The sequence below is a fragment of the Stegostoma tigrinum genome, chromosome 1, assembly GCF_030684315.1.
Source record: "Stegostoma tigrinum isolate sSteTig4 chromosome 1, sSteTig4.hap1, whole genome shotgun sequence".
Classification (NCBI taxonomy): Eukaryota; Metazoa; Chordata; class Chondrichthyes; order Orectolobiformes; family Stegostomatidae; genus Stegostoma; species Stegostoma tigrinum.
The window spans coordinates 81,402,235-81,424,919 of NC_081354.1; the positions used below are offsets into that span (position 1 = coordinate 81,402,235).

At 39.6% G+C, this 22,685-nt stretch overlaps 1 long non-coding RNA gene across 1 annotated transcript in view; it reads right to left on the reverse strand.

The window, feature by feature from the left end:
* The window catches only part of LOC125458670 (uncharacterized), a 36,360-nt gene extending 17,275 nt beyond the window's left edge, over window positions 1-19,085 (reverse strand). Inside the window, exons 1-2 of the long non-coding RNA XR_007248892.1 lie at window positions 18,983-19,085; window positions 9,762-9,977 (exon numbers count right to left, since the gene is read on the reverse strand). This is a non-coding gene — a long non-coding RNA (uncharacterized LOC125458670). The remainder of the gene's footprint in view (window positions 1-9,761; window positions 9,978-18,982) is intronic.
* Between the last annotated feature and the right edge of the window lie 3,600 nt (window positions 19,086-22,685).

Sequence of the window (22,685 nt, forward strand, 5' to 3'; positions counted from 1 at the left end):
TTGACCAAATTGGAGTTCTTTGAGAAAGTAATATGTTGTGGGGATAAATGGGAAACTGTGGATATAGTTTACTTGGATTTCCAGAAGGCATTTGATAAGGTATCACATCAAAGCCTTATTGCAGTAAATAAAATCTCATGGTCTAGAAGGTAATGTATTGACACCGAGAGAAGACTGATTGGGTATACATGGGTCATTTACAGGTTGGCAAGATGTACTGAGTAGCGTGTCATGGGATTGATGCTGGGACCTCAACCTTTTACAATTTATCTTGTTGATTTGGATGAAAGTGCCAAAGATTTGATTGCTAAATTTGCTGATGACATAATGGTACACAGGAAAGTTAATTGTGAAGGGAAGATTGGAAAGATAATGGGATATATGTAGGTAAAATAAGTGAAATTGTTTAATTCAAAAGGAGAATGAAAAATAAGTACAAAGCGTAAATGGTGAAAGCTCTGAGATACAGAGAGACCTGTGTGGCTGAGTGTATCAATCACTAAAGGTAAATAACAAATTGGGAAGGCTGATATAATGTTTTCATTTAAAAATATTATCATTTATAAAGCCTAGCCTACTCAATCTCTCCTTGCATGACACTTCCTTTATTCCACGGACCCTCCATAAAGCAACGTACAGTCTCTGAGCTTAAACTCTGAAGATGTGCAGAGTCTACAATATTTGTTTGAGGAAACACCAGGGAAGCGTCCTCTTTGTTACAGACATCACCAAAACATATGGTAGCTTCACTGGAATCTTCAACAGACTCACACCTAAGGAGCAGCTGCATATTGCATCTCTGGTGGCAGTAGGAGAGAAAACATATAATACCTGGCTTCTAGCCATTTTGCTATCTCTCAGGGATTCCAGGATCAGATAGCTTTGAAATTAACACACAGACCATTCAGAACAAAATAAAGGTGAGTTGATGACCCTAGTAGAAGTACAAGGTTATGATTTAATTATGATTATGTAGATGTGGCTGCAAACAGAATATTAAAGGGCGTTCAAGAATTAGGACGGATAGGGACACAGGAAAATGACGTGATGTGAAAGTGATAATAGAGGACAGGATTAATGTATTAGTGAGAGACAATCACAACTGGAAGAAGAAGACGTAGCATCCATTGAGTGGAGCTAAGAAACAGAAAGGGACAAGAGAAAACATTATTAAGGATCATTTGTATGTCACCAAATAGTAGCTGTAAATGAGGTCATGTTATTAATGAAGAAATTAGAAGTGGATGCAGCAAGGGCAATGCAGTAGTCATGAATAATTCCAGTCTATAATATATAAACTGGATAAATCCATCAAGAGCCAGTGCTGTGGAAAAATGATTCCTGAATTATTTCCAAGATAGGTTTTTTGCAGCAATATGTTGAGGAATCAGATTGGACCATAATGAGCACAGAATGATCAAATTTTCCATAAAGTTCAAAGTAAGTGTAGTTCAATCTAAAAATATAGCTGTTAAATCTAAATAAGGATCAATAATGAAGGTATGAGGTGGAAATCAACTGTGGTGAATTGGAAAAATGCATTAAAATGTTTGAAGGAAGGTAGACAATGGTTAGTGTCTAAAGGATTAATGCTTGGCTTGAAAACAAGAAACATGCAAAAAGACTAAACAGGAAAAGCAACAAAATCATGAAGGAAGTTAATATCATATTAAATCAACGGAGGAGACATGTAAAGTTGCCAACAAAAGATGTAAGCATGAAGATTGGGAGAACTTTGGAAACTCAGAAAAGAGGGATAATGTAAGAGAGCATGTAATAGGAATGTAAAACAACCAAAAAACATGAAATGGATTGCAAGAGATACTAGAAATTTGGAAAAAGGAAAATATTAAAAAGACAAATATGAATCTATTACAGGCAGAATAAAAGAATTCATGACAGGAGCTAGAAAAATGGCAGAGAAGTTAAATAAGTACTTTGTATCTGTCTTCACAGAGGAAGAGACAAAATCCTGAAATTACTGAAATCAAAGGATCTAGTGAAATGTGGAACCGAAATAAATTAGTATCAGTTAATAAGGAGTATTGATGAAATTAATCGGACTGAAAGACGAGAAATCCACATGACCTGCACCCTAAAGTGTTCAAGGAGGTAACCATAGAGATAATTGATAATGTGTGTCCATTTTTGAAAAGTCTATTAATTTCCTGCAGTGGTGCCTACAAATTGAAAGATTGCATAAGTAACGCCAGAGTTAAAGAAGGGAGAGAGAATAAAAGCAGAACTGCAGGCTTTCTGGCCCTACATTAGAAGCAGAGAAAATACTAGAATCTAAGATAAATGATGTCACTGAGTAGAGAGTGTTGATGAGGGTTTATGAAGTGGAAATCATGTTTGACCAGCCTGATAGATGTTTTTTGAGGATGTTAGTAGCAGAGTCAATAAAGGGAAATGTACATGTGGAGCATTTAAGGTTTTACGAAGGTTTTGATAAAGTAAAGGATTAAGGTAATGTACTGGCATGAATCAAGAATTCATTAATGGACAGAAAACAGATAGTTGGATTAAATTGATAATTCTAATGTTGGCTGGCTGTGACCAGTAGGGCACTGCATGAATCATTGCTGGTGCCCCAACTATTCACAATCAATATCATTGATTTGAATGTGGGAACCAATTGTATTGTATCTACATTTTGAGATAACACATAACTTGGAGAGAGCATGAATTGTGAGAAGCAGGCAAAGAGGTTTATCAGGGAATTTAGAGAGGCAGACTGAAAGGATAAGAATGTGGAATACAAGTGGCATATAATATGGAGTATTGTGAGGTTACCAGTTTGCATGGAGGAATAAAGACAGATTGTTTCTTAAGTGGTGAGGAATTAGAAAGTGTTGATTTCCAAATGGACCTAGGCATCCTCATTAATAGGTTACTGAAAGCTAGCATGCAGCTTCAGCAAGCAGTTCAATGTTTATCTTTATCACAACAAGATTTGAGTGCAGGAGCAAAGAAGCTTAGCTTCATTTTTATAAAAAAGTGTGTGAGACTGCACGTGCTGGAGAATCTGAAATAACAAGGTGTAGACCTGGATGAACACAGAAGGCCAAGCAGCATCAGAGGAGCAGGAAAGCTGACGTTTTGGGCTCTACGCCTTGTTATCTCTGTGAGATTGCAGTTTAGCAATGTGTGAATTTCTGGTTCTCTTGTCGTGGAGGGAGTTCAGTGTAGGTTCACCAGTCTGATTGCAGGTTTGGTTGAACAGTTCAATGTGGATAGTTTGAGGCGACTGACCTTGTAGTCCATGGAGTTGTAGTTATGAATAAAACAAGCCAACTCATGTTATTGGATGAGAAAAGAAAGTGCTGGTATTACCACCTGTCCTACTACCTACAATTCTAAATGCTCAAAAACACACAGGTCTCTTTGCTCCTAAACCTCCTTTATAACTGTACCCCTATTTGATATTGTCTGTCATGTTCTTCTTACCTAAATGTATCACCCCACACTTCTTAATCTGCCACCCATCTACTCACTTCATCAACTTGTCCATTTCCTTCTAGAGTTCTACATTGTCGTCCTCATAGTTTACAACTCTTCCAAGCTTTGTTATATCTGCACCCTCTGAAATGATCCCCTGCACACCAAAGTCATTAATATGTGGATCTGTTGCTAACTTGTATAGGTCCAATGTCCTCTTGGATGTCTTAATTAAACCTGCCACTTGATGAAAAGCCATCCTTCAGCTTGAAAAATACTCATTAAGCACTTCCCTCTGTTACATGATAATGCAGATATGTGGTTGGAAGCTCATCTTGGGGTAAAATATAACAAATAGCTATGGAAGACAATGGTTTTAATCTTCCCAATATTTTATCGAGGCACATTTCTAATTATTCTGTACTGAATGTTCAGTGTGATAACTTAGAGACATTCGAAGTTTTGCTAAGATTAGTAAGAATGTAAGAAATAACAGTAGGAGTAGGCCATTTGTCCCTCAAGCCTGCTCAGTTGTTCAACAAGATCATGACTAATCATGGCCTCAACTTATTTCATGTCAGCTCAGCACAGCAATCAGCTAGCAATCACCTATTTCAAAATTCTAGCTGCCTCCTCTTTAAATTCTTGCAGTGATCTAACTTTCATAACTCTCTGAGTTTGAGAATTCCAAATATTCATTTCATTCTGGGAGAAGAAATTCCTTCTCATCTCAGTTTAGATGAGTGTCATCCTATTCTCTAATGATGTCCCCTAGTTTGAGATTTCTCTACAAATTGAAACATCTTCTCAACATCTACCCCGTGAAGCCCCTCAGAATCTTTTATGTTTCAATAAGATCACCTGTCATTCTTCTAAACACGAATGAATAAAGACATAAACCTTTTAACCGTTCTTCATAAATCAACCCCTTCATCCCAGGAATTGGCCTGGTGAATCTCTTGAAATGCCTCCAGAGCCATTGTATACTTTCTTAGGTTCAGGGACCAAATCTGTACACAATTCTCCAAGTAAAACCACACAAATAACCTGTACAGTTTCAGCAGGACTCCCCTGTTTTTAAACTCCAAACCTCTTGCAATAAAGGCCAAAATTCTACTTGTCTCTTTAATTAAAAGGTACATTTAAATTGAACCGGATATTATCATTGTACATGTAAAAACTGTTTCTGACGATGTTGCTGAATGGAAATATGCAGGTGACAAATAAGAGGGGCCAAGGATAAATCCTAGGTAATAAAAGAAGAATTGGGATAGGAGAGGGAAGAGAAGCCATTACGGCTGGTTATCTGGCTATTGATAAAATGGCCTAAGGTGACTGTAGTCTCACAAAGCTGGATGACAGGGTAGAAGAGTTAGAAGAGGATAGTGTGATTAACCCTGTCAAAGGCAACAAACACAAGAACAGAAGGGAAGTTGTATCTTGACCAAAATCACATGGGATAACAGTTATCACTTCGATTCAATCTCCCTATATATTAAAGAAGGACTGAAATCTAATTGGAGGAATTTAAACTTAAAGTTCCAGGAAAGATGGATGGAGAGTTTGATTGTTCTGAATATGATTATGTGATTCTGTTTACCATTGTGCTGAATTAGTTAAAACTGGGTATAGACTCAGAGAAAAATAAACAAACTATAGAAAAGGCTGGAAGCTAAAGCTGGAGGCATGGAGTAGGCTTTTAAGGAACTGTGAATGAGATCTGTTACATACAAAGTTCTGCCACCTCTGCATAGGTCCAAACACAAATTACATATGTAGGGAGTTGGTGTGTGACATAACTCTTAAGGACTTTAGGGAAGACAGGAGCTGAAGATGGGTTGGAAGTTGGCAAAGAAAGAAGGGCCAAGGGTGGCTTTTCTTTGCAGAGCAGGATAATTTTGGTGAATTTGAAACAGCAGCAGTGGTGGGTGAACTGTTAATAATGTCAACTAATATGACAATTAGGAATAGAGGTTAAATCATAAACAGTTTTCAAGGAACTTGAATGAGGGCACAGGAGGTGGCTCTCCTGAATAAATAAAGGCCCTAAACAATTTTGATAATGAAGATTTCAGGAATATGGATGAATGCCTACTAAAATTAGTAGCACTAAATTTGCAAATGATCATCGCACTTCACAAATACAACTGACAATGGAGTTCTCATTGCTCCTATTGCAAAAAAACTACAAACCTACTGCAAAGGTGTATCAGTGATAATGGGAACTGCAGATGCTGGAGAATCCAGGATAATAAAATGTGAGGCTGGATGAACACAGCAGGCCCAGCAGCATCTCAGAAGCACTGCTCCTGAGATGCTGCTGGGCCTGCTGTGTTCATCCAGCCTCACATATTATTATTAAACCTACTGCAAATCCTTGTTAACAGATGCTCATTTTATTGTATTTCACCAAGTTTTCATCTTGAGTGGGACAAAATTATACAACATTTAAAATTATTTTATCATATGAAACGCAACAAACCGGTGTTTGGAAATCAGAGTGAAGTAATTTTAGACTCAGTTGGTCAAATCTTTCAATCCACTTCACTTATGGATTCTGTTTATCTAACATGTTTTAAGCAAGTGCAAGGGCAGTGAAAAAGCACAAAGCAGGACAGATTGTCCCAGCATTTCTCTGTGATCACCAGTAGTACTGTATGTACAAACGTTTGGCACTTGATTAGTGCACACAAAGTGTTGGGGTGAAAAGATGATTCCCAAATCTGGAGGGTTCAGGTAAGCAAAGATTTTTACCCAAGCAAGCATTCAAGGGAGTAGCTCTCTTCAATCTGACTGCCTTCAGCAACTTTGCAAAACCTGTAGCTCACATTTATAATCCTCCAGTACTGTTCACTGTTTTGCAATTTCAATTCTCGTTCACCATCTGGCATCCTGTTGCTGGCACACTATGTTCTGCATGTTGTAAACACATAAAATCTAATGTGACTACTTATCATCCAACCTTACCTTCCTCTGATGTTCCCCTACAATCCCTCCTTTTAAACCCTTGACGGGCCAAAGCGACACTGATGGGACTTTCCCTGTAATCCACTGTTGACCGTTACCTCCCAGGAGCCTACTGAACTTTAGGAACTTCAGACCACATATTAATTTAGAGTTCATTTACAGCCTTACAGAGGTCTTAACAATCTCATTTCAGCCTAGAACCTATTCTCCCTCAAATCTCATAAACTTGCATGGATTTCCCTTGTTTGCTTTTCTGGAATATTTGACCTGTGTTAGGTACCAGACTATATTCTGTATTAGCTACAGTCACCACCTGTATTTCTTACACTATCGTCAACCTGTACTCAGTGGCTGCCAGCATTCTCCCTGCTTCCCATTGGTTACACTGCATCCTTATCAACTAGTCTAACCTTAGCCAAGGTACACCTGTACTTTGGACAAAAAAAATCAAAAGAACTGTGAATGCTGGAAATCTGAAGCAAAAACAGAAATTGCTGGAAAATTTCAGCAGGTCTGGCAGCATCTGTGAACAGAAATCAGAGTTAACTTTTCAGGTCCAGAGACGCCTCTTCAGAACCAGGTCTTGCTCTGAAGAAGGGTATATTCTGGTAATTGTCACTTCTCTGTGAACATCCACAGAGGCTTGTAGCTGCAGGGAGTATGGTCATTAGGTCCATCAACAATCACTTCTGCTGAGGCCCTTTTGATTTACAACGTCAGGAGGCCAGGTATGTGAGCTATAACCAAGGTAACAAGATGGTTTTCTCAATCTCACCGATAGCCTGGATCCAAATAGCTCAAGTCTGGAATCACTCCTATTATCCCAGTAAATAGATAGCATGTTGGCTTGGTGCTCTGTTTCCCATAGCTAGCTCACACGTATCTGTCAGATTGTAAATTTTGTGGATAGCTGGGGACCCCCAAGCAGGGGCTGTTCACTATCAGAGGCTGGGAACTATGAACATCTTCCAGGCTGTCACCATTAGATGTTGCCAGCATCATTACTGGCCCATATTGACTCCTGCCATCTCAGATGAACCCAGACTGTCTGGTGACTTCTTTCCAGTAACCTTCTCTCCTCTCTTCGATACATTTCCTGACACCTTGTTTCCCTCACTCCTTTCCTGGTCCACTATATCCTGCTGCTCTCTGACCTCTGACCTCAGCTCCTTTAACTGTTCACACAATGTTAGCATCTATTTTCTGACTCTATCTCTCAGTGGTTCTACAGCTTCACTTCCTGCTGTGGTGTCATCTGGACCCACTTTGTCCTCCCAGTCGGTAATCCAAATGGTGTTATTTCAATCACCTGGTTTGGGGCTGCTCTTAGTCACATTAATGTTAAAGGGAGAACATCTAGCTATCCTCTCCCTGTATGTTCTATGGTCTTTGTAATGGCAGATTGTTACCTTCAGTTCATTCATTCTGCAATGTCTGCATTCTGAGGAAGGAACAGGATATGGAGCCTTTGCTTCATTCCATGCAACTGACATAATTTCTTCATGCTTTCCCTGTGCATACGTTCCTCAATCTGTGCCTATTTGGAGGGGCATTCCCCATCTTGGTATTCTACTTTCCCTCTCTGATGAAGGGTCTAGGCCCGAAACGTCAGCTTTTGTGCTCCTGAGATGCTGCTTGGCCTGCCGTGTTCATCCAGCTCCACACTTTGTTATCTTGGATTCTCCAGCATCTGCAGTTCCCATTATCACTCATTCTACTTTTCTGTCAGGATTGGTGGAGATGGATACAATTACAACATTTAAAAGGCAAGTGAATAGATATATGAATGGGAAGGGATACAGGGCCAAATGCTGGCCAGTGGGACTAGGTTGGATTGGGATGTCTGATCAGATGAGTTGGATTGAAGCATCTGTGTCTGTGCTGCATGACTCTATGGCTCTATGATTGTTTTCTGTGGTCAAGGCAGAATAGAACCATCTATCCCATGCTTGGCCAGAGAATCCTTTTTCCAAGCCTCCTTGTTTTACTGTTTTTCTACTTAATTTTAACATAGGCCAACCAGTCATGGGATCTCCGTCTATGTATCTTCTAGACAATTCTACAAGTAGTTTATCTTTTTCCTTTCCAAGGGCATATCCCTAACTCTATAGCCTTCTTTGTTTTCAACCAATATTTCGCAGCAATGGGCTTTTCCCTCTGACACCATTCCTCTGTGGAGTTGGTCTGTCAATTTCTGCATGGACCTGTCTTTGGGAAACAATACAGTCTCCAATATGACTCTCCTGCTGTCAAATACCGATCTTACTTTTCCCGTGTTTAACCATTCCACCAAAGTATGAGAAGTCCAAAGGGTAATTTATCCTGTCATTATCACAGGTTCAATAACCAATACTCTCTATTGTAGGATGGTTCTGGAATCCAGATCTAGAATTTTCTGGTGATTCTGACTGAGTATTCCCGTAGTATTTTTTAAAACATTGGATAATTCCAAATGGGGTTGGGTACTGCAGAGAATACCACATATACGCAAATTTTCTTACAACATATTCACAGATTTCTCCAAGGTTTTTGTGACCTATAGTATCATCCCTACTAAATCTGCCCCATGCCTAATACTCCCATATTGCAATCTTAAGCCCTTTGTAACTTTGTTGGGTTCTAGTATTTAATATTGCTGCCCATGATCTGTCTGGGAAATTGGCTGGATGATAACTCTATTGCTATCACTAGACTGAAGATCTAAATGTTCCTGTCTCACTCATGGATTTCAGCAGCGAATGCATTGCATCAGCTTGGTGGATTAGTGCACAACATAGTTGCTTCACAGCACCAGGGATCCAGGTTCAATTGCACCCTCAGGAGGCTATCTGTGTGGAGTTTGCACATTGTCCCCGTGTCTGCATGGGTTTCCTCTGGTATCTTCCCAGAGCCCAAAGATGTGCAGGTCAGGTGGATTGCCCATGATAATTTGATCATAGTGTCCAGGGACTTGCAGACTAGGTGGATTACACATGCCAAATATAGGGTTACAGGGATAGGGTGGGCGCCTGAGTTTGGGGAGACTCTCTTCAGAGGGTTGGTATAGACTTGATGGGGCAAATGGCCTCTTTCTGTGCTGTAGGGATTCTATGACAATTTGCTCATAAAAGCACATGTAATCCTTCAAATGCAAGTCCCAAATCTTGGTCAATTCCACCAATTATCTCCAAAACCCAACATTACCACAATTAGGGCAGAGTCCTTTAATATCATTTGTTTTCCCTCATGGTGAACTGTGTGTAAGGTTGTGTCACTATCAGGTTTTGACCAGAATTGTTTGTCTAAGGTACCTTCCTTCATCTTGACTTGGGGAAGGCTTGTGCATTGTAAAGTGATGGATAGGTGGATTTTACCAAGGCAAAGGGCCCCAGGACCTCCTGCTGGGGTGAAGAGTTTCAGTTGTAGTGAGATCAAGAACTCTCAGGACCTGTTTCCTTGCCATTGTCGTTGAGCACCAATATGTAAAAGCGTTAAAGAGCAGCTCCATGCACATTTCCAGCAGATTCTCAGACCGCAGACCTGGTCGTCCTGGCAGTGACCAAACTGTCCAAGGCATGTTTTATGGTGACCTGTTGGATGAATTCACACAAGCAGAATGTTGTAGTGAAAAGACCAGTCTCGAATCTGGGGGTTCAAATAAACAAAGATTTTTATTTGACCATATATTCAAGGGAACAGCTCTCTCCAATCTGAGAGCATTAGTCAGCGTTGCAAAATGTGCGATTCACATTTGCAGCACTTTAGTACTGTTCCGTGTTATAAAGTTTTATGATTTCCAGCCTCATTAACCATCTAGCATCCTCTTTTTGGAATAATCTTTCAGTGAATCAACACATACAACCTAATATATCCACACAGAATCTAATACTCACTTCACTAATTGTTCCCTTTCGCCAAGTAGACTGGGAAACCATACCTGGTAATTCCACTTAGGAAGGAGACTTTTGTATCCTTGGATGCTTCCTCTGAAACACAGAGTGGATTGAATGGAATACCAGGTAGAGGTTGGGAAAAGAGAGCATCGGATCAGGGGATTGACATGTTCCTGCCTCTAGCTGATCTTGCAGTGTTTCAGTACCAAAGATTACTCTGCTCATCTGAGGGAGATGGAGCCTCTTCTGAAGCCAGAGTCCAGGTGGTACGAAGAGTTGCCATGTTGGTAGCTGTCTGAGGGGCCCACAAAGCCTCCTACAGTTACCCAGCCCCACTGTAGCCACATAGATCTATAGCTGGAGCTGCTACCACCACCCAGCCCATGTGACTGACAGGCCACAGTTTAGATTTGTTATGTTGACATTTTGTCAGAGGGCAGATCACCAGAGGTTACTCTGCTCTGTCTTCTACAGCAACAGCAGCAGCAAACTCCATTGCCAGTAGGTCTACTACCCTTTTCCAGGTTGTCTATTTGGGCCTTTAGATTTTAGAACCCAAATGCTGATGGTTGATTAGAGAGTGTATGTGGGTCAGCCACTTAACAAGCTAACACCCAGAATACTGTGCCAAAAGCCATACCGCCAATGGGCGTATGGTCAGGATCAGAAATAGTCTGAAACAGAATTAATTTTTAAGGAAGAGATAATGGGAACTGCAGATGCTGGAGAATTCCAAGATAATAAAATGTGAGTCTGGATGAACACAGCAGGCCAAGCAGCATCTCAGGAGCACAAAAGCTGACGTTTCGGGCCTAGACCCTTCATCAGAGAGGGGGATGGGGAAAGGGAACTGGAATAAATAGGGAGAGAGGGGGAGGCGGACCGAAGATGGAGAGTAAAGAAGATAGGTGGAGAGAGTATAGGTGGGGAGGTAGGGAGGGGATAGGTCAGTCCAGGGAAGACGGACAGGTCAAGGAGGTGGGATGAGGTTAGTAGGTAGATGGGGGTGCGGCTTGGGGTGGGAGGAAGGGATGGGTGAGAGGAAGAACCGGTTAGGGAGGCAGAGACAGGTTGGACTGGTTTTGGGATGCAGTGGGTGGGGGGGAAGAGCTGGGCCTCCCCCTCTCTCCCTATTTATTCGTTCCCTCTCCCCATCCCCCTCTCTGATGAAGGGTCTAGGCCCGAAACGTCAGCTTTTGTGCTCCTGAGATGCTGCTTGGCCTGCTGTGTTCATCCAGCCTCACATTTTATTAATTTTTAAGGAAGTTATGATTCTGCCCATTGTATGATGAAATTTTTAAAAATGCACTACATGAAAGAGGGCGTAAAGTGATGTGCATTCTTCTTGTTGTCTCCTCTTTCTGCCTCATCAAAGAATACTTTGAAGATGAATGAATCAAGTGACTCTTTCTGACCTTTTTCAAATCCTTATGGAATTTATGGGCCGCTATGATGACATTCCCTTTTAATTCCCTCTCCCCTCACGGTGCATGTAATTTGCTGTTCCCAATGCTAGGGTCTAATTTTTATTTAAGGTGAGTTGGAAGCCCATTTCAGATCTCTGATGATTTCTATTTCCATCGTAAAAAGAGATATAACAGATTGCTGATTCACCATCACCTATTGTACTTTCACACAAAGTCAAAATAGCTTATTCTTCATGCCTTTGTCTAAATCTTCACCTGAGGCTATGTTAATGATTGCACTCAGACTATTAGTTGCACATATCCACTTGGAATCAGCAATAACTATTCAGGTGTGCACCAACTGTAGAAAATTTCAGCCTCATCTTGTAGGTGGAAAGGGAATCATAACCAAATAAAGTATCAATCTGGAAGATACTGATTCTATTAGTGAAAGGGAGAAGAGCTGGGCAACTTGTTCATATTTTCATAGCACTGACCTTGGAGGGTTGAGTCAAAATTTATGTTCCACAGAATTAGAAACATCAAGGAGCAGTGAAGGGAAATCATGATTGTAGTTCTAATGTCCACTCCCATAAAATGATGCTTCCCAATAGTAGAGATAACAAAGTGCGGAGCTGGATGAACATAGCAGGCCAAGCAGCATCTTAGGAGCACAAAAGCTTCCCAATAGTATACAGGTGGAAAGGACATGTACATGAATTCTCAGACCTACTGAATTACTCCAGCATTTTCAGTTTTTATTTGGCCATTCTCTGGTTCATTTCTCAGGGCAATGCCTTGGCCAATTAGATTTAGCATCCTGGTTTAAATTGTTAGTCATCATTAACTGATGTATTCTCTATGTCAGTGCCTCAACCAATCAGAGCCTCCTTGTCAACCAATTGGCAGTCTCCTCTCATACAGAATACTTTTCCTTTACTTTGGTATTCTTGCAAATTGTCCTAATGAGTTCCAAGACAAAAGTCTTCAAAAACAACTACTTTTCAGCAATACCCAAAGTACGCACATTCTTCAAGTTAAGTTTGGTTTCTGATCAGTCTACACTTTCTTTTAGATGAGGGGCTTAAGTTCAAACTCATATTACACTGATAATTCCACACTGTAAAATCACCCATCGTGTCCAAACAGCATGATGGTGCTTTGGGGAAAGTATAATGTGTTTCAATTGTGTTGTTGTAAGAGAAATAAATAAAACACTTTGGAAAACAATTTTCAAAATGCTGTAGGGAATATTTTCGGTTGTACATTCAGGCACTAGCAATTCTCCATCGTGATGAAGAAGGTATTTTGAGGTGAAACACCCATCTAGCCTATATTTAGTGCAACAAACATTGTGCACAGGAGTTGAAGCCTGTGAAGAAAATAGACAGATGGAGACTTGTGAAGGGTTGGTTTCCATTTAGAATGACTGCTGCTCATTAAAGAGGCTGGATGGTATTTGGTGGGAAGTGTTTGTTCTAACATTCTGTCCTAAGATCGACCAGCTGCCCTGGAGTAAAAACAGCATTACTGTTTATTGCAAACATTATTTGTATGGGCACCATTTCACGTTCACTAGCTTGTGTAACTGTGAAGAGGATCTTTCAAAAACATGTTGAGAGAATGTGTTAGACATTTTATCAAGATTTCATCAAGACTCTAACAACATTTTTTTCTGAAAATTAACAGAGATCTTTACCAAAAAAGAGTGTGTGCTACTCCCCCTTATTGGATTACATATGTGAGTTACCTTAAGGGGTTTTGTGGCTCTTAGACCATAAATATACTAGCAGAATTAGGCCATTTGGCCCATCAAATCTGTTTCACCATTCAATCATGGCTGATATGTTTCTCAATTCATTCTCCTGCCTTCTCCCTGTAACTCTTGATCCCTCTTACTAATCAAGAACTTATTTATCTTTGGCTAAATGCATTCAACCAAATGGCCTCCACAGCCTTCTGTGGCAGTGAGTTTCACAGACTAACGATCCTCTGGCTGAAGAAATTCCTCCTCACCTCAATTCTAAATCTCAATTCACTCTGAGGCTGTGACTTTGGGTCTTAGTTTCAGTTTACTTTTCCTCAGGTTTTCCCTTAATGGACTAGGAAGGGAAAGGAGATATAAGGCCAGGGAGAACAGCCCCAATATGGAGAGGGCGAAGAATGCATGGAAAGTAAAAATATGGTCCTTGCAGCTTGCAGGTGTGGAACATCTTCCTGCCTCTTGTACATTTTCCGCATTTCAGGACCAGTATGCCCTCCCTTTGTCATTGACCAATTCTGCACTGTGATGCTGCAAACCAGCAAAAGGACGTTCAGTGGAAGTTGGTGTGAGGAATGTATTCACACAGCTCCACAAAAGATTACATCTAACCAGCGCTTGAGTTTTAAACCTGCAGATGTCTGGTTTAGCACCTCCAGGCAAATTTACATTATGGTAATCAGCAATTAGCACCAAAATAGTACGCTAAATCCAGACTTTCAAGCAGGCATGTCTTATTAACACAGCACCTACTTAGCGTCTGTTTTCACCCTTTAGCCAAAATAACGCCCTGCATGATTAAAGAATTGTTTGCAACAGAATTGTTTACAGCATGCAAGCACGTTATAATGAATACATTCCATTAAGCTATAAGTTCACTCCTAAAAATAGGTTGATTTTATTCAACTCCAAAATACTTTTTGCACCAAGCCCACGGGCAAATAGCACACTTTAGATGATAATAAGGTACACACGTCTAACAGGTGCCCTGTTCATGGAAACAACTGTTTGCAGTGGAAATATTCAGTCTCCATTGATCAGATACAGGAAATGTTACGATGAGTTTGATTCTTTGGCTTTTGGAATATCTATTCAAAGGAGTAGAATGAATTTCAAATCTACTCCAATTGTTCATTTGGAATTATATGAAATTTTACGTTTGTTAACAATTCAACTCATGTTGAATGAAGAAATAATTCAGTATTGGGCTTTATTAAATGTCAAACATGAAGATAGTTAAATTCAATCAGTCAACCTCTGCAGAAGCAATAAATGAATTAACAAAGACCTGCTATTGTCTACACTGTATCTATTGTTAGTATTGTTCTGTTTAATGAATAAAGGAAGTGAACCTGAAAGGTTAAATAAGGATGGGTCACAGTGGAGAGGTATGCCTTCTATTAGAACTTCATTTCCATCAGGAGTAGGTAAGAAAATATAGGTTTTATGTTCTGTGCATGAGAAAAACCTCTGTGTTGCTGTGTTTATCACAAATAAAAGATTGTTGCCACTGTACCAAATTGTTACAGTCTTACTTTTTTGGAACATCTTCTGACTCTTCCTGAAATTTCATTTTTTCCTTTCAGAAAAGACGGTCGTGCTTTCTTAATGGGACTCAGCTATAAGCAAATCTCCTAGTTTGAAATCTGCATGATTTCAGCAAGGGATTTTTAAAAAGTTTGTTGTATGATTTGGACAAGTGATAGTCTTTAGGATATATCATGGACAATGATAATTTATTTTTTGATATGCGATATATTTGGATTATCCAAAAGGCATTCAATAAGGTAGCACACATTAGACTACTTATTTTCATGTTGGGAAGTAGTCTACTAGCATGGATAGAAGATTGACTAATACTTGACAGAGATTTGGGTTAAAGAGGTTTTTGGATGAATGGCAACTTATAACTAGTGGGATACGACAAAAATCAGTGCTGGGCCACAATTATTTATAAGATATATTATTAGGGGTGAGGAAAATAATGTATCAGAACCAGATGTATGGAGGATACAAAAATAAGTAGGAAAGTGTGGCAGAGATGATGCAAAGAATTTACAGAGGGCTATAGATAGATTAATTGGGTGGTCAAAATCATGAAAGGTGGCATATATTGTGGGAAAACTGTGAGGTTATGCAACTTGGCAAGAAGAATAGAGGTGTTGAATATTATTTAAATAGGGAAAGACTGCAAAAGCTACAGAACAGAGGGATTTGGGGGTTCATAAACATAAAGCACAAAACACTAGCAGGCAAGTTCAGCAGGTAATAGAAAAGGCAAATAAAATCTTGGCCTTCATTTCAAAGGGAATGAAATATAAAAATGCAAAGACCTTGCTAAAGCTGCACAAGGTAGTCAGACCACAGCTAGAATGCTACAAACAGTTTTGTCTCACCTATCTAAAGTAAGATCATAAGACCTTAACATGTAGGTGCAGATGTAAGCTGTTCAGCTCATTGAGTCTGTTCTGCCATTCAAAGTGATCACAGATGACCTGACAATCCTCTACTTCAATTTTGCCACCTTTTCCCAATAATCTTTAATTCTCTTAATAATTAAAAATCTGTCTACCTCTGTTGTGAATATACTTGATAAAGTGATGGTGACAGCCATCTGCGTGTCATGATTGCGATGTGTTCAAAGGGCTGTGTAGAAAAATCCCATGGCCCTCCTTCTTAGAGTCCGCCATGTCTCACTATGTGGAGGAAAATGCTAAACAATTATTTATGATGTGAAAACAATTATTTGTGATGTGAATGCTGACAGCTCACATGACTAAGGACCTAGGCTGTTATTGACATTCCCCTAATGGGGTGATTGGAACCATCGGCGGTGGATTCAGCCACAACAGGGGTTATCGTCGCTGTGGTTAAGTGCTGAGAAACTGAAGTTTCGCTAGCAAGCCCAGGATCAGCAGCAATCTCCAACAGCTCTCAAACAGCGACCAGAGAAGGAGGTTGAACGTATCTAAGGTTGTCAAGATGTAGTTAATAATCTAATAGTCAGGGGAAAGTATATGAATACCATTTATATGGACTTCCAGAATAAAGTTGGTTAAGAACTTGTTGGCTAAAATTAATTATCACATATTTTTGTTAAAAATGGGGATGAGAGAATATGGAAACAAGGCAGTTAAATGGAGTTGAGCTATAAATCAGTCCTGTTGTCATCAAATGGTAGAACTATCTTGTTCTCACATTTTTATATTCCTGAAAGCGATAGTGGGGCAGCACTAATTAGCATTAATATTTCACGATTTACAACACTAATGATGTTAGTTAATCCCTATTTAAAAATATTTTCTAGGTTACCTTCTCTTTCTCAGGTTTGCTGGTTGCCTAAGTTCAAGTCCTCCTGAAAATCAGAAAAAAGTGACTCTCCAACAAAAGGTTGGTGTTTCTTCTGAAATTTTGTTTCTGTTACTGCCCTGTCATTAAACCAAAGCAGAACATTGAATAGAGGTATTGATAGGTCATGTCACAGCGAAACAAGTGGTCAGGCCACTTCTAGAAAATTGCATTCAGTTCTGGTTGCCCTTCTAGTAAGGATGTTGTCAAACTTGAAAGGGTGCAGAAAGGACTTATAAGGATGTTGTCAGGACTGGAGGGTTTGAGCTATCATAAGAGGCTGAATAGGCTGAGCTTTTAACCCTGTTGTGTCGGTGGCCAAGGGGTGACCTCATAAAATCAGGAGGGGAATGGATACGGTAAGTAGCCAAGGTTTTTCTTTCTAGAGCGGAGTGCCTAAAACTAGTGGGCACAGGTTTAAGCTGAAAGGGGAAAGATTTAAAAAGGACCTGAGGGGTAACTTTCTCGTGCAGAGGGTGGTATGTGTATGGAATGACCTGCCAAAGGGAGTCGTGGAAGTGAGTACTATTATAGCATTTCAAAAGCATCTGGCAGGGCATTTGAACAGGAAGGATTTAGAAGATATGGGCCAAATTCAGGCAAATGGGACAACGTCAGATTGGGATGTCCGGTTGGAATGAACACATTGGATCGAAGAGTCTATTTCTGTTCTGTATGAGTCCATGACTCTATGACTAAATAAAAGGTGATTAAAGGCAGCATGGAATGAGAAACAGGAGTAAATTTCAGTAATAGGATGGGGTGTGGAGGAGTCATAAATTGCTATCATTGATTGGTAGCCATTTTTCAACTGCTATATGCTTTTACCCCCATTGGTATTGATGTGATGCTGAGTCAGGTGAATAAAGAACCAATGAACAGAGATCAGCAGTTTTAGCTGTCCATAGTTGAAAATATCTGTAATATTTTATGGAAGGCTTTTTTCCAGTCAACCCTCCAGCACGTTAAGGTTGAAGCAGTTAATTGCAACACTGAAAAGTTAAACTGTGTAAATGTAAATAGCCATTTCTTCTCAACAACTTTATTTGTTTAGTCAGCAATCACAGACAAAAATCTAAGAAAAAACACAAGATGTGAGACTTTAAAATTTAAAGTTGGTTATCATCCATTTTGTGTAAATTGCCAACAATAGCTGTTTGATGGCTGGAAGTGTAGAGCACTCTACGCTGTTGCGCTATTTTTAAAGGCCCTTGAGGTTTTACAGGTAATTTAAAAGCATTTACTGAGTGCATTTTCTGTTTTATCTTCAGCAGCAAAAACTGGAATTAGTGCTGGGGATAACATAGGACCCAGTGTTAACCCTGAGCAGAATTTAGTGGGCGTGCAGGGCCGAGGGCTAGGGCTAAATCCCCATGATCTTGGCAGCATGAGAACTTGGACCATCTGCATCCCCAGAATGGGATGTTTGCCAAAACCAGAGCAAAACAGCAGTCGGCTGACATGCAAGAGGAGACAGTCAGAAACGAATGTCTTACTTCCCCTTCATCCAACAACATCAAATGACATTCACTCTATTTCTCGTTTTTCTCACATTAATAGGTCCATTTAGGCCTCTATATTCTAGGTGCCCAAACTAACATAAATAGTGAAATGGATATAAGAATCTTTAGCTAATTTCCTTTGATGCCAAATGTTTCCCTCTAAGAATGGACATTAACAAGCTACTACTCAATTAATTGTGAATAAGACAGCTATATTTAACACACTTGATTTACAGAAAACAGCAAAGTATGTTTTATGGTGTACTGGTAGTGTCCCTATCTTTGAACCAGGAGGCACAATTCCAGCCCCACCTGTTCTAGAGGTATTTAATAACACATCTGAACAGATTGATTGGAAAATAGGTTAAAACTGTTTACAGCTATGCAGGAAGGCTGTTGTGGAGCTGTGGCAGTGTCCTTACCTCTGGGCCAGGAGTCCAGGATTCACATTCAACCTGCTCCAGAGGTGTGCAATAACATCGCTTGGCAGGTCAACTAAATAAAAACAGCTATGTAAGTGGATTTCTTGTGGCACAACGGTTGTGTCCCTACCTCTGAGCCAAGAGGAATAGGTTCGTTTCCCACCTACTCCAGGGATATGTAATGACATCTTTGAACAAGTTCATTAAACAATAGTTTACAGCTTTGTAGAGAGCTCTCGTGGTGCAGTGATAATGTTCCTACCTCCACACCAGGAAACCTGAGTTCAAGTCCAACCTGCTTCAGAGTTGTGTCTTAAGATCTTAGAGCCATGTTATTGTAAACCTCTTAGATGGTCTCTGTCTAGTGAATTGCTCTTGCAGTTTGTGTACAGGCTGACTCATTGCAGTCATGAGGCCTCTATCGCCGCTATAAATACCTCAGTGTGCAGTCTGTGAGTTACTAAACACAGATCACTTGAAAAAGATTCCTGTAGATGCTAAAAATTTCCAAGCCTGAGTCCTACTATCCATTAAAAGGTCTGCTGTACTTCCAATATACCCTCTGCTATGATAATGGAAGCCATTTTCAGTATTGTAATAGGCTCCAAGTAAAGGAAATCACCACGACAGAAGTTAATTAGAATTGGCCATTTGCCAAACTATGATCAGCAACAAAACTTGATTTGACACAGTTTAAAGTCTAGTTGACAATAAGAAATGCCCTATATAGTAAGACCACGAAAGAAATTAAGTAACGAATGCATACTCATTTGTGTGTTTGTATAACAAGCTGAGTTCAAGGGCAAACTCTGCCTTTGGAGTTGATCATGTTGTATACAGTTTAAATCCATTTTCTAGTTGGGTGGTGCTATATTTGCTTTGCTCTATTCATGTCTCTGAAATTGTCGCCAGAGAACTCGCCTTCTTCTTTACTAGCCCTACATTGCTGCCTTTGCTTTTTCCCGAAGATTTGTCTGAACTCTCTCCTATTTCTCATCTACGCCTCATAACATAATCAAAAGACACTGCATGGGTTCTGACAAAAAATCATTAAACTGAAAAGATAATCCCATTTTTATATCTCCTCAGATGCTGCCGTACCTATCGCCTTTTCCACCAATGCCTTTCCCAAAGCCATTTGAGCTTTCACCTCCTTGGACAGCAATCTCTGGGTTTCTCTCTTACGACTTCTTTACCTTTCTAAAAATTTATCCTCTTTACGGTGCTCCTTTAAACCAGCCTATTTGAGCATGCATTTGATCATCTGCCTATATACCTCCTTATGTGACAGTCAAATTTTGTTTCACAATGCTCCTGTGAATCATCTTGGCATGTTTAACTACACAAGAGGCGCTATATAAATAGTCTGATACAAACTGAATGTTATATCTGCAGAAAAATATCACCATTTAAGAATCTTTGACCTTCAAATAAGCTGAGCTGGTATAATGATGCTTAAGTATTTTACCGGATACAACTGCCTTTGTTTGTGAGATATATTTTTAAAAATTCTTTATACCTGTGGCTTGTAACCCTCTAAACATGTGAAAATTTTGAGCAGCAGCTAAATAGCATAATTTTCTGATTGTTTTCTAATATCTGATGTCTGTCCAGTTCACTGGTATATACCATAAAATCTACTAATTTATTATGTGCAAAGAACAATACAGCACAGGAACAGACCCTTAGGCCCTCCAAGCAGTGCCAACATATTTTACCCTTCCATATTAAAACTGTCTTCACTTTCAGGGCCTGTATCCCTCTACTCCCTTGGTCCATGTCTTCATCAAGTGCTTCTTGAATGCTGCCATTGCATCTGCTTCCACCACCTCCTCTGGCAGCGGGTTCCAGGCGCTCACCAGACTGTGTGAAATACGTACTTCATGCATCTTCTTTAAACTTCACCCCTTGCACCTCGAACCTGGGTCCCCTAGTAATTGACATCTCCATCCTGGGAAAAAGCCTTGTACTTTCCACCCTATCCATGCCATTCACAATTTTATAAACTTCAATCAGGTCATCCTCCTCAAACACATGTGTTCCAGTGATAACAAACCCAGTCTACTGGCTACTTTCCCTGGCTACTCTCTTGCTTTTTCTATATGTACAGCATATAGCTCAGAATTCTCCTTAATTCTGTTTGCTAATGACTTTTTTGGAACTCTTTTAGCCCTTCTAATTCCTGGTTTATGTTCTTTCCTACTTTCCTTATATACTTCGAGGACTTTGCTAGTTCCCATCCTAGACCTTACGTGTGCTTCCTTTTTCTTTTTGACCAAGGCCATAACGTCCCTGGTTGTCCAAGGTTCACATAACTTGCCTTACCTATCCTTCATTCTCGCAGTATTGTGGGATTGTGCCACTCCTGAAGTCTGTGTTATTGAAAGTGCCATGAAGAATTTTATTGATCCTATTTTATTCTTTATGTCATTTTCAAATTGTGAATTAAATCTCATACATAACAGACTACTCAGTTAAAGAGAAGGAGCACCAATCCTTCTCATCAGCTGTGAATCAGATGTCCTATAAATCTAATGCAGCAGTCGGAAATTGCTAATTGCATTACTTCAAATTGCAGAGTGTGGAAGTCAGCTTTATAGCACAACTTCCTGCGTGGACACAGAGAGAGACACATACACTCATGATGTTACTTGTCCCTCATGCACCATTTCAGAATCCAACAGTCAAAGCCAGAGGTGTCTGAAAGCAGTTTGCACCACTCAACAAGCTCTGTTCCCTAAGCGACTGTTTCAAGTGCACACCCCAGAGAAACACTGCTGTCAGTCAATGAATTTAATCCTTCGACAAGGATTTTGCTTAGCAACAGTAATACATTAGCTATCAAATAGGCATGAGAATACAGTGCTATGCCAACTCAAGCTGTCAACAATCACATATGCTTTTTGAAGGCAAGAAATGCACTGTACTTGATGTGAACATTTGTTTATTTGTCCTTGTTTATACTTGGTCAGATGCTCAGCATAAGAATTATCTGGGAAAAAAATCAATACAAAAAATATAGAGTGCTTATAGAATTTTTTCTTATTTTTTTCGTAATAATTGACAAGCCAATAAGAGAAATGGAAGTACTGAACTTAGTTAAAGGGTAAAAATCTGGGCAGATGAAAGGAATATCAGTGGGAGACAATTTTAGTCATAGTCATTATAATTCGGTTAGATTCAAAATGTACAAGGAAAAACACTTAAGAAAAGGCCAAGAATAACAGTTTTCAACTGCTTAAGATAAAAAATTTTGGGATGAGATGCAACTTGACATAAAATCAATGAGAAACAGCAACTTGAAAATAAATCAGTGTCAAAACAGTGAGAGACGATCAAAAGTGAACTAAAGAATGTTCAGAAATATATTCCCACAAAAAAAAATATTGGAGCCCTCAAATCTGGACAGCATAAATAACAGACAGATAAATACCGCAGAAAGTCTAGAAAAGCACAGAAAACGGGCATTGAAATTAAAAATGAAATTAGGTAATCAGAGAGTGCAGGAAAATATTGGCAAGTAAAATCAAGGGAAACCTAAAGGTGTTTTGCTAACATTGGAAAAGCACGAATTGCAGATGGATCCCTGATCCAGATGTTCCACTCCCGTATCCATTAGAAACCATTCCTGACAGGGAGCAAACAAGGGTGTCCCATTTCTCCTGTAGCTGGGAAACATAAATTTCAGCAGGGATACTCAAACTCCAGTTTCACACGATCAAGTATGTTACTTCACATTAGGGAAATTATAAATCTTTAGGGATATTTTAAATGCTCATGAATAGCCAATAAGGTCTTTAGAACTGTCAAAAAATTTAAATGGACAGTTTACTGAAAATTAACAGAAGAACTACCTGTCTCTGAGAATGAAAAAAAAACTGGTCTGGCAATTTTATTAGCTGTTTGTTGATTTAACCCTGGACTTCAGCAAGAAGTTCAACAAGGCTCCTCGTGGTACATTAGTT